The sequence below is a fragment of the Hypanus sabinus genome, chromosome 1, assembly GCF_030144855.1.
Source record: "Hypanus sabinus isolate sHypSab1 chromosome 1, sHypSab1.hap1, whole genome shotgun sequence".
In the NCBI taxonomy this organism is placed as follows: Eukaryota; Metazoa; Chordata; class Chondrichthyes; order Myliobatiformes; family Dasyatidae; genus Hypanus; species Hypanus sabinus.
Genome location: NC_082706.1, coordinates 177,791,886 through 177,804,229, shown reverse-complemented (window position 1 = coordinate 177,804,229; position 12,344 = coordinate 177,791,886). Strand labels below are relative to the sequence as shown.

The following is a 12,344-nucleotide window of genomic DNA, read 5'->3' as shown; positions in this document are numbered from 1 at the left end:
TTCCCACGAGCCAGTGCTGCCTTGCATTTTGGTATAAATATTTACTTGCTAGATATGTGAGAGAAAACTTTAATGTTTGCTCTGAGCTTGATGTGGTGAAAAGCAAAAGGACTGCAAGAAGGATTTGGGCTGGCAGTATGGAAAGACAAGTAGCAAAAGAAAGTGTGAAGTGATATAAACAAGATAAAAGAAAGAGGAGTAACCATGTGGTCTACTTGACACAGTTTTGATATGCATTTTGAATTGTGGTACCCAAATATTAATGTACATATCTATTTGGGAAATAAATGTTTATACTGAGAGCTTGATTTGTAAAACATAGAGAATTCTTGGCTTCATAAGGAGATGGAGTATAATAGCAGGGAGCTTGTTATGATGAACTTTTATAAAACACTGGTTAAGCCCTAAATGGATTATTCAATCCAATTTTGGTCGCTGCACTTTTGGGAAAGACGGCATGTTCCTGAAGAGAGTGCATAACACTTACTAGAATGATTCTGAGAAAAGATTACAGCCTCAAGGTCGGAGTGAGAATGCTGGAGATGTTCTCTGCAGTGAAAAAAAATTTAAGAGCTCTGAAGTTGCACCTGGAGTGTTGTGTACAATTCTGGGTCCCTTATCTAAGAAAGCATGTTGTGGAGTTGGAGACAGACCAAAAAAAATTCATTGTGCTAATTATTGGGATGATGGGCATTTTCCATGAACAGCTGGACAAATTAGATCTATATTGTTTAGTGTTTAGGAGAATGGGATGGGATTACTGAAATGTGTAAAATCCTTTGGGGACAAGAAAAGATGGATGTTTAGATATTTTCACTGGTGAGAGAATTTTGATTGGGGACACATGGTTATATATAAGTCTTTGTACTTAAGACTAAAGATGTATAGGAACATCTCACAAAGGTGGTGAATCTCTGATATTCTCGATGCCAGTGTGTTGTGAATGTTAGATCACTGGCGGTAATTAAAAAGGAAGTAGACAATTTTTTTGAAAGATCAGGAAATTGAGTACTATGGGGAACTGGTACAGAAAAGGAGATGAAGCTCAGAGCAGATCAGCCATTATCATGTGGCATGAGAGCGCAGAGTTGAGAAGCTAAGTGGCCTCTTCCCACTATTTTCTTGGGTTGTTATTTGGTAGTACACTAAATCATGCAAGTTTAAACAGGTTACAGAAGAAAGCTGATTTTATAAGTGGATGATATTGGGACTCAAATCTAAAGGTTCAACTTTATTGTCATCTGACTGTGTATATACAACTAAATGAAAAAACATTCCTCTGGACCATGGTGTACCCACAAAACAAATAACACATAAAGCAAAATATTACCATAAATAAGTTAATAAAATATAATTCAAAATGCATTCAGCACGGATAAACAACACGGTATTCAGCAAGCTGACCAAGAGACAAGACCTCGGTGGTGGCAGGGTATTCATTAGTCTCTTGGCCTGGGGGAAAGAAGCTGTTACCCAGTCTGGCAGTCCTAGGCATGATATTTCTGTACCTCCTTCCTGACAATAATGGGTCAGAGAGATTGTAGGTGGTGGGGATCCTCAACAGTGCTTTGGGCCATTTGTCTGCAATGCTCCTGGTAAATGCCACAGATAGAGGGAAAGGAGACTCTGGTGATCCTCTTGGTGGTTTTTACTATCTCTGAAGAGTCTTGCAATCTGCTGCTTGACAGAATACTCTAAAAGTTGTTAGAATGGGGACAGGAAGCCTTGAGTTTCTCAAAAAGAAAGTATTTTAAAAAAGGAGTTATGATTTGGAACAAATAAAAAACACAAAATGCTGGCAGAACTCAGCAGGCCAGACAGCATTTATGGGAGGAGGTAGTGACGGCGTTTCGGGCCAAAACCCTTCATCAGGAGTGAAGTAACATGGGATGGTGGAGAGGGGATGAGAAGTGGGGGGAGGGATGAAGTAGAGAGCTGGGAAGTGATAGGCTGGAGGGAAATGGGCTAGGGGGAAGGTGGAGAATTATGGGAAATAAGAGAAATAAAGGTAGGGCTGGGGGGAGAGATTATTGTGAGGGGGAAAAAAAGAGAGAAAGAGAACCAGACTAAAATAATAGATAGGGATGGGGTAAGGGTGGGAGGCAGGGGTATCAACGGAGGTCAGTGAGTTGGATAATCAGATCCCTAATATGGATTCACGTTCACAAAGCATATTGCAATTTTCATAGTACAAAATATGAAAGTAGGATGTTGGGTTCTTCAGCAGGAAGCCACATCAGTATGTTCTATTTAATAAAAATCTAACGGTTAAGTCAGTACAAATGTGTTTATTAACATATATACAAATTCAAACATTTGATGAACATAGAAATCTAAGCACATTACAGGCCCTTTGGCCCAAAATGTTGTGCTGACCATGTAACCTACTTTAGAAACTGTCTAGAATTTCCCTACCAATAGCCCCTATTTTTCTAAGTCCATGTACCTATCTAAGAGTCTCTTAAAAGACCCTATTGTATCCACCTCTGCACCATTGCTGGCAGTGTTTTCCATGCACCTATCACACTCTGTGTGGGGAAAAATTTACCCCTGACGTCCCCTCTGTACCTGCTTCCAAGAACCTTAAAAGTATGCCCCTCGTGTTAGCCATTTCAGCCTGGGGGTGGGGGGAAGGCCTCTGGCTATCCACACAATCAATGCCTCTCATCATCTTGCGTACCTTACAAATCTAATTTATTTCTCTTGATCCAATGGAACAACAGCATTCAGTTCATATTACATTGTAAGAATTTCAGAAGCAACAAAGGAACCCTGTATTGTGAAAATTGATTAAAATGAGGCACACATGTCAATAACTTTAATTTGTTATGTTTATAACTGCTGGTTGCAGTAACATTTTATGCAATGCTATTTAGAATAGCTTCTTAGTAGTAAGCAAAAAATAATTGAGATTAGCAAAAGATGCAAGTTAAAATGGAAAATCTTGTAACAAGGAAGAAGGAATGGGGTTGGGTATGTTACCTGAAGTTTGTTACTAAATAGCAAGGATTGTCTTGGAATGTGTGAATCACAACCACACATACAGTATTTGCTAAATGATCTGACATTAAATTTACATATGTTCATTCCTGGTGTAATCTTGTATCAAAACTAACAAAAATCATTAGTTAAAATGTTGTATTCAGATTCATTTATTTATCACATGTACAATAAAACATACAGTGAAATGCATTGTTTGAGTAGGCAACCAACACAAACTAAAGATGTGCTGGGGACATATCATAAGTGTCACCAAATATTTCAGTGTGAAATAATATGCCCACAACACTTGGCAGAACAACACAGAACACAGCAAACAATAAAAGAAACTTGTTTTCTTCCTAAGCCACATGCACACAGACAGTCCTCCAACCGCAGGATAGGCCTCTAGGTCACCAGTCTCCAGGCTTTGGCCATCAGACATGAATGTCTGGAATTCAGATCAATCTTCAAGCTTCAATGTACTTGTCTACCTATTAAATCTACTGTGACACATGTTTATTAGTAATAAGAGCAGAGCATTTTGCTGGTATTGGAGAGGGTCCAAAAGGAGGTCATGAGAATGATTTGGGGTTTGAAAGGGTTATCGTAGAGGATCATGTGGTGGCTTTAGACCTGTACTCGCTGGAGTTTAGAAGAATGAGGAAGAATCCCATGGAAACCTATTGAATATTGAAAAGCCTAGATAGCGTGGACACATCAAGTGTGTTTCCAATCATGGAAGAGTTTAAGACCAGAGGGCACAGCCTCAGAATAAAAGGTCGTCCCTTTAGAACAGAGATGAGAAGGAACTTCTTTAGCCAGAGGGTGGTAAATCTCTGGAATTCATTACCACACATGGCTGTGGAGCTGAAAGGAGCCCAACTCTTTTGCTTCTGCATTATTTTAAATTTTCTTAGGGCATGTGAGGTTATTTGGCATATTGAATTAATCCAATAAGACCCAATCCCATTGCCTCTCATTTCCTGGCAGTCCATTTTTTTTTCTCACATGTCCACTAACTATCTCTGGTTCTCCAACTGTTCACTTGCACCAGGGGCAAATTATGATACCCAATTAACCTATGGCATGTTTTAGTGATGTATTAAAGAAGAACACAAGATCAGAGTGACTATGTGCAGCACCACAGATCAGGATTGTATTCATATTCTTAGAGTTACAAAACAGCAGCTCTACTTGTTACTTCACTAATACATATTAATAAATATAGCAAATCTAATTTGCTAAAGTACAAAAATGTTGCTTGCTTAAAGGCAAGATCATCTAGATCGTCTGAAAACCTAATTGAGTGATTCTCAACCAAAAATTTGTGATTGAAATTTGAGGTTATTTTCTTTTGTGTTGTTGTCTTGATGACTGGAGACATATTAATAGAGCTGATAAAGAAAACAAAGCTAGTAATTCCACTCCTGAATTGGCACGTGTATTGAACAATAGAAGTTGAACAATCATTGTATATAGTTCTACATCGTGCTGTCACTCTGTGTCTTTGGCTGGTTGGATGAAAGATGTACAGTTTTAAAGTACTTTTCAAATTTTTTTAAGGACATCTCATAGTGTATTACAGGTGTATTTTCTGTTTCTGGAAAAGGAAGAAAATTAGTGATGTGGAGGGGAAAAAATCAGCTTGCATTCAATTTAATTATTTGTTGTATTTCCCTTCCCTCACCCCATTTCCATTCATATAGGTAAGCTGGCTTCGTACAAGACTCGGGCCATGGCAAAAGGAACTCATCGTGTTCAAAATACAGAATCAGATTTAATTTTTCCTATGCATTGCATCATATCAAGATTATTCTTGGTGATCCACACAATGATGTCTGCCTTACTACTGTCCTCCTCATTAATCATTAATGTTAGCTTGTACTTGGATTCTATTTTTGATGCAGCCACTCAGTAAGACCTCTTTAATGAGAGGTGAGTCTCATATAACACATTTCCTTGATACACTCAAAATTGCTTTTAACAATATTAGTTGGTGGTGATGTTTGTGCTTGAAACGAAGTATTGAAATGTGAAGTTTTGAAGGTTGTGTGTGATGTCCATCCATTAATACTAAATAAACATAGTCACTTTTTAGAAAGATGCAGACATACTTCACCTTTCAAGTCTCAAGGCTGGGACTGCAACTAGAACCTAATATAATAAAAGTTGTATTTACTTTTTGTTTGGCACTCAGCAGAAATAATCTCAAGTAAACTACTATGATTAATTATTTAATTTGATGCAAAATAAAAATATCACAGAAACATTTGTGACAATTTTGAGATTCATGCAGTTTTCTTTTAACTAACAAGTTCAACTGTGACCTGAATATAGGGCAGCTCAATTAGTGATGATGAAATGACCTGCAGTTAAAATATTTGGGTTGCATTTAGTTTATTTCTGTGATATGCAGATTGGTTTGTGGCTAATCCTTGGTTGGGGATGGAATACTTGTTGCTGTGCAATTGGCTAGTTCTGCGCTTGTAAATCTCACCTGGGCATACGTTCAATTTTATAATTTGGAGAATTCTGCATTCTTGTAGATTTTCAGTTTTTTGCTTTGAATATTAGAGGTATTTACTGAACTGAAGTTGAATCTTGGAGAAAATAAGAAGCTCCACTGAGAGGTTGTTATTTTCAAGACTGAATCAATAAATTGAGGTTACTATTTTATTGCACTCTCAGTACAAATCATTTTTATTTTAGGTGCAATGTAGTTTGGTTTAGTTCTCCAAATTATTTTGCAAAATTGAATTTCAAAGCCCAATAAAAGGGAAGAAAAGTCCAATTTCCTTTTCTCTTCTTTAAGCACACACCCAGTCTGAAATGTTAGTTGTGTTTTTATTTTCCATTACAGATGTCAGCCAGAAATGTGATTCAACAGGGTATGTCAGACTGGAGATCACACTCTTTGTTGTAAAGGACAATAAGTACAACAAGCTTGCAATCCACTTTCAAAGCAACTGTCAGGAATTGGAAATTAAGAATGCTTTAGAACAAACTGTAGAGTTTTACGGGTTTCGGAAGTAAAGATGCCAGGTTTACTGGCCATTTTATTTTCCAGTTGCTTAATTCGTTTTTATAAAATAATATCTTTTTTCATAATGTCACTTTAAAAAAAATTATCACAACAAATATTTAGCTGTTGCAAATAAAGTGAATTAAACATCTTTATTTTAAAAAAATCATTTATTCTCACTCAAAATACCAAATTGTATCATACATCTTGCCCACTATATTCCACTTGAAGTGATACAAATTATGAGAAAACAATTGTTTCTCCACTTAAAGGTGCCATATTGTGGTATGTAAAATCACCAACAATGTTTGTATTAATAGCAGTCAAGTAGAGTAGTTATTAACTATAGCAGGTGATTTTTACAGTAGCTGTGTGTATTAAATAGTTTTAACAAGACTGCATTGTGATTGGAAATGAAAGAGCTACCAAATATTTTCTGATTTTTTTTGAAATGTGAATACTAATATTGCCACTGTGTGAATAGGGATGTTTACTCCTTGTGTGAAATCAAAATGCATAAACCTTAATATGATTAAAAGAAGAAGTCTGCCTTTGGAAAAATGAAATGGAATCCGTAAGCCCACAATGATATGTTAAAGTTACTTCCTAGGAGTAAACTGATTATTTTTGCTTTGTAGGAACAGAAAGTTGAGAGTTTCTACTTTTCATTTAGACTGTGCTCTGAAAAGCCAGTATCATAGCCAAATAAACTTGATATTAACTTAAGTTTGTATTTTAATGGATTTCCTTTATAGTAATTGTAATGGCAATTGAATAATTTTTAAGGTTGCTTGAAATGTTCTGTCTTCTTCAGACACTTAAGTATATGCATCCATAAAATGCAAATAAAAAGGTGCTTTCTGACAAATATAAAGTAAAAGTCAAATTTCACAGGAATGCTTTACTTTTCAAAATGAGCAGTATGCTGACAGTTTGGGCTTTAAGCTATTTTAATAATTCATTTGCTTTTGAATTTGTTTTTAGGTAATTCGTGAGGATTGTAAGACAACTCTTAAGTATTTACATTAAAATTCAATGCCATATTTCTTTGGGATTTTCAACTTTATCCTTTAAAAATTAACAGTAGATCTCATGCAGAATATGTTGGGTGAGGCATTCTTTAAAGTAAAATAACCAAAAGACTGAATTTGAGAATTCAGATAAACTGCACAAAGCAAGCCTAAAGTTAAATATCCCACAACAGCTGGACTTTGTTTGCAGTGATTGCCATCCAGTTATTGAAACATGTTAAGGTTACCCTGAGTATGTATGGATAGTATACTGTATATATGGTTTATTTTTAATGGATAAAAAATCCTGTTTAAAACAAAGTGAAAAAGTTGATGAAAAATCTATTGAAGCAGTTATGATAACAGGATGACACCAACAAATGTTCAGCAAATTTGGTTTGTTTATATTTGTGGTTGCTGTACTAAATATCTGCAATGAATTACTCTATAATGTAACATCTGTAATATAATAGTATATATTGTACAGTACTATAAGTGACTTGTACAGTACTTGGAGTACTTTTCTTGAATGCTAAAAATAAGTATATTCTATAAGTATCTGTTAGCATGAGTTATGAGCATTTATTGAAAGTGCAATAAATAATGTTTCCGTGCATATTGTCTAAGGGTTTTAACATTTCAAATGGTTTTGCCTGAATATTTGCATTTCTACATGTGACCAGCAGAGAGAATTTTTAATTTCATCTTTGCATCCTAAGTGGTGATTTTATAGGTAGCATCATTATCCACTTTCTTTTTCATATTTGTTGCATTTGTGCAGCTCATTTAAGTAGAGATTAAATACTTCTTTTGAATGTAGAATTTGCAATATTAAATGAAATAATGGGATTTATTTATATCCCTTCCAGAAATGTATCCAGCACACGCTAAAAGAAAGAGATAGACATTTTATAGTTTGGGTCCCAATGCACAGATGTAGTATTCTCTGGGATAAGGAAAAACAGTCTGATTTAACCTTCCATGATGTTGGCATGTAACTATTCATCCTCTCCCATCCACTAAATTTTAATAGTTGCATCTAGATCATTTTTGTTATTTTATAAATCCTTATATTCATCTTTTCCTTTGATATCAATTCCATTTATTCTAGGGGAAATAATTGTTATTTATGTCGGATAATGGGCTACTGCTCTGAAACTGCTAGCTCTCTGTTCCTGGGTCATGATGTTTATCAGTACAATTCTTTTGCTGGGAGTCAATCTAATGGAAAAACATTGTTCCTTTAAAATTATAAACAATAAAAAATACCAAATAATTAAATAACTCTATTCATCTTTTCCTCGGTTGTTAATTTATCTGTACTTGAGTGGGAACTGCTATGCTTGTGCCAGATTTAAAGTGTTGCATGCTCAGTGGGTAGCTGCTCCGGGCTTTGAGCTGAAAAGCAAAGGAATGTGTTGGCCTGATGCAAAAGTAAGGAAATATTGCTGAGCCTTTATATGGCCACACTTCGACTATTGTCAACAGCTTTGGGCCCCTTATCTCAGAAAGGATGTGTTGTCATTGGATGTGAGAGTCCAGAGGAGGTTCACGAGGACGATTTTGGGAATGAAATGGTTAACATGAGGAGCTTTGGGCCTGTACTCACTGGAATTTAGAAGAATGCGAGGGAATCTCATTTAAAGCTATCAAATGTTGAAAGGACTAGATAGGGTGGATGTGGAAAGAATGTTTCCTGTGGTGGGGTATCCAGAACTAGATGGCACAGCCTCAAAATTGAAGGACGACCCTTTCGAACAGAGGTAAGGAGGATTTTTTTTTAAGTGAGAGACTAATAGACAGGTATATGGAGGAATTTAAGGTGGGGGGTTATATGGGAGACAGGGTTTGAGGGTCGGCACAACATTGTGGGCCGAAGGGACTGTAATGTGTTGTACTATTCTATGTTCTATGAGAGAGTAGTAAATATGTAGAATGCTCTGCCACAGACTGTGGTGAAGGCCAAGTATATTTAAGGCACAAGATCATCATTTCCTGATTGGTCAGAGCATTAAAGGATATGGCAAAAAGGCAAGTGTATGAGTGGGATCTGGCATCAGCCGTGATGGAATGTTTGAGTAGACTTGATGGGCTGAAGGACCTAATTCTCCTATACCTTATGGTCTTATCTCCTGAAACTCATAATGAAATAGAGCTGCTGATGTGCCTTCTTTGTGCATCAATTATATTGAGCTCAGGAGAGATCTTCAAAGATGTTGACACCCAGGAACTTGAAACTGTTCACCCTTTCTACTGCTGACCCCTTGATGATGACTGGCATGTGTGTTCTCCTGACATTCCCTTACTGAAGTCCAGAATCAGTTCCTTGATCTTACTGACAAGGTCCTGCACGGGAAGTTGGTCAAGAAGATTCAGTCACGCAGTATTCAAAATGAGGTAGTAAATTGGATTAGACAGTAGCTTTGTGGGAGAACCCAGAGAGTGGTAGTAGATGATTGCCTCTCTGACTGGAGGCCTGTGACTAGTGGTGTGCCGCAGGGATCTGTGGTGGGTCTGTTGTTGTTTGTCAGCTATATCAACTATCTGGATGATAATGTGGTTAACTGGATCAGCAAATTTGCAGATGACATCAAAATTGGGGGTATAGTGGACCATGAGGCTTGCAGAGAGATTTGGATCAGTTGGAAAAATGGGCTAAAAATGGCAAATGGAATTTAATGCAGTCAAGTGTGAGGGATGACAAATCAGGGTAGGTCTTATACAGTAAACAGTAGACCCCTGAGAAGTGTGGTTGAATAGATATCTGGGAATACAGGTCCATAATTTGTTGAAAGTGGTGTCACAGGTAGATAGGGTCCAAAGAAAGTTGTTGGCACATTGGCCTTTGTAAATCAATGTATTGATTACAGGAGGTGGGATGTTATGTTGAAGTTGTATAAGACTCTAGTGAGGCCTAATTTAGAGTATCGTGTGCAGTTTTGGTCACCTACCTATAAGAAAGATGTAAATACAGTTGAAAGAGTGCAGGGAAAATTTACAAAAATGTTGCTGGGTCTGGAGGACCTGAGTTATAAGGAAAGGTTGAATAGGCTAGGGCTTTATTCCTTCAAATGTAGAAGATTTGATAGAAGTAAACAAAATCATGAAGGGTAAATGTAAGCAAACTTTTTCCACTGAGGTTGGGTGGGACTACAACCAGAGGTAATTGGTTAAGGGTGAAAGGTGAAATATTTGGAAGAAACAAGAGGGGAAACTTATACACTCAGAGGGTCGTGAGAATGTGGAACAAGATGCTAGCACATGTGGTACATGGAAGCTCAACTTCAAAGTTTAAGTGAAGTTTAAATAGGTGTACGGATGGTAGGGGTATGGAGGGCTATTTTCCCATGGAGGGCAGGCCGATGGGAGAAGGCAGTTTAAGTGGTTTCAGGATGGGCAGAAGGGCCTGTTTCTGTGCTGTACCTCCCAATCTATCTCACTCCTGTATGCCTCCTCATCACCTTATGAGATGCTGCCAACAATAGCTGCGTCATCAGTAAATTTATAGATGGCGCTTGAGCTGTGCCTAGCCACACAGTTGTGGGTGTAGAGAGAGAGAGAGTAGAACAGTGGGCTAAGCCCACGTACTTGAGGTGCACCTGTGGTGATTGTCAGTATGATGTTGTTTCCAAACACACTGACTGATGAAGAAGTCAAGAATCCAGTTCCAGAGGGAGTTTTGAAGGTTTTTCATTAGTACTGAGAGGGATGATGGTGTTGAATGCTGAGCTATAATCAATAAACAGTGGCCAGACATGGGTATTGCTGTTGTCCAGGTGGTCCAAGGCCACATGGAGAGCCAATGAGATCACGTATGCATTATTTTTCCTTTTGACTTGCTGTTCCATGCAAAAGTGTGTTAGTTCTGGAGATGTTTTATCCAAAGTATTCTTCAGAAGTTAAGAATGAGGCACCATTCTTAAGGTTACAGCTCTTTATAAGATGTTCATCAGAACTTAAGATATAAGATATAAGATGTTGCTGGCAATGTCAGCAAGGAGTCTCTTCATACAATGAGCCAGTCTGAAGCAGTGCGATAAGGAGGCTCAATTGTGATAACAGAGTACATAGAACATTTCAGGCTTTGAGGCGAAGAAAAATACAGAGCCAAATATGCTAAAATTATACAACAAACAGGTAATCATAATACCACATAAAAAAATAAAAAAACTACAACTACAAGATAATTATCTGGACCATAATCTATCAGACTGCACCCTACCCCCATTCTAACTTCAATAACTTGAATCAGTACCTCCGAGAATTCGGAGGCTGAAAAATGTGCCAGCCTCAGTAATGAAGCTTAATCATGCTCAATGGCTAGCAACTTTGCTTGGTATCTTCTGGCTGGTCAGTGATACTTTCTCGCAGCAGCCTAGTGGCATAGTCACTAAGTGCTTGCTGTCTATGTATTCACTTCATGGTGCCACCTTAGCTTGCTTGCATGTATCCACTTAGTTTTTCCTTCAGTCTTTACAGCTGGATTAGTAATTAATGTCACTTAAAAAGGTCCTTCTCACCAGGAACTAAGGTGTGTACCCCTTCTAGGCAGCAGAAACCTGTTGAGAAGCAAATGGAACAGTTCGGATAGGTTTCATACAATAATTAACTAAGCTGTCATCAGATCAGTTTCTCTGAAGTCAGTAGCTCCAGGCAATGATATAGATCTTCCTGTTACCACCTCTAACAGTCTCAGTTTAGTTTTTGTTTGGAGTTGCTCTGATTCTGCACAGGACCATGAGGGCCATAGGCCATGGGAACACCCTACACGTGATACATAAGTCAGTCTTGGCTATTAGTTCTATTTCACTTCTTCCATTTGGCCCTGACAATTTCGGATAATGTGAACAGCAGAAGGATCATTCAATATGTAGTTCAATGTAGTTTTGTATCATTCATGTAGCACCATGGTCCTGAAAAACATTTTTACTATGTACTGTACCAGCAGTTATGGTTGAAATGACGATAAAAAAAAGTGACTTGACTTGAATATTCATCAGTCAACATAACTCCTGACATATATTTCCAGTGAAGTGTGTCCGTTGGTCAGAGTCAATGTGGCATAGCAGTCCCCAACTAGGGATGCAATTCTTGACAAGTTTTTGCTATAGGTGTGGCAGTAGTTTTCCTTGCTGGAATAACTTTCACCAACCTTGAGAACTTGTCCACTATTACCAGTACATGTGAGCATCCTTGGTATTTTGGTAATGTAATGTAATCCACTTGTAGGTGCCAAAATGGTAGCAGATGGAGCTAGAACACTTACTTATTGTAGCATTCTTGTTGCTCCTGGGTTTGATTTCTGGCATGTCATGAATCATTCCAGCATT

At 37.5% G+C, this 12,344-nt stretch overlaps 1 protein-coding gene across 2 annotated transcripts in view; it reads left to right on the top strand.

Moving 5' to 3' along the window:
- Window positions 1–8,280, top strand: part of vcpip1 (valosin containing protein (p97)/p47 complex interacting protein 1) — a 30,014-nt gene extending 21,734 nt beyond the window's left edge. The window contains exons 4-5 of one of the 2 annotated variants that reach the window (XR_009514354.1): window positions 4,689–4,917; window positions 6,989–8,280. The gene's annotated coding sequence lies outside the window, so the exon portion shown is untranslated. Of the gene's footprint in view, window positions 1–4,688 lie in introns of both variants that reach the window. The other variant, XM_059982063.1, reaches the window with a different exon arrangement.
- The last annotated feature ends 4,064 nt before the right edge of the window (window positions 8,281–12,344 follow it).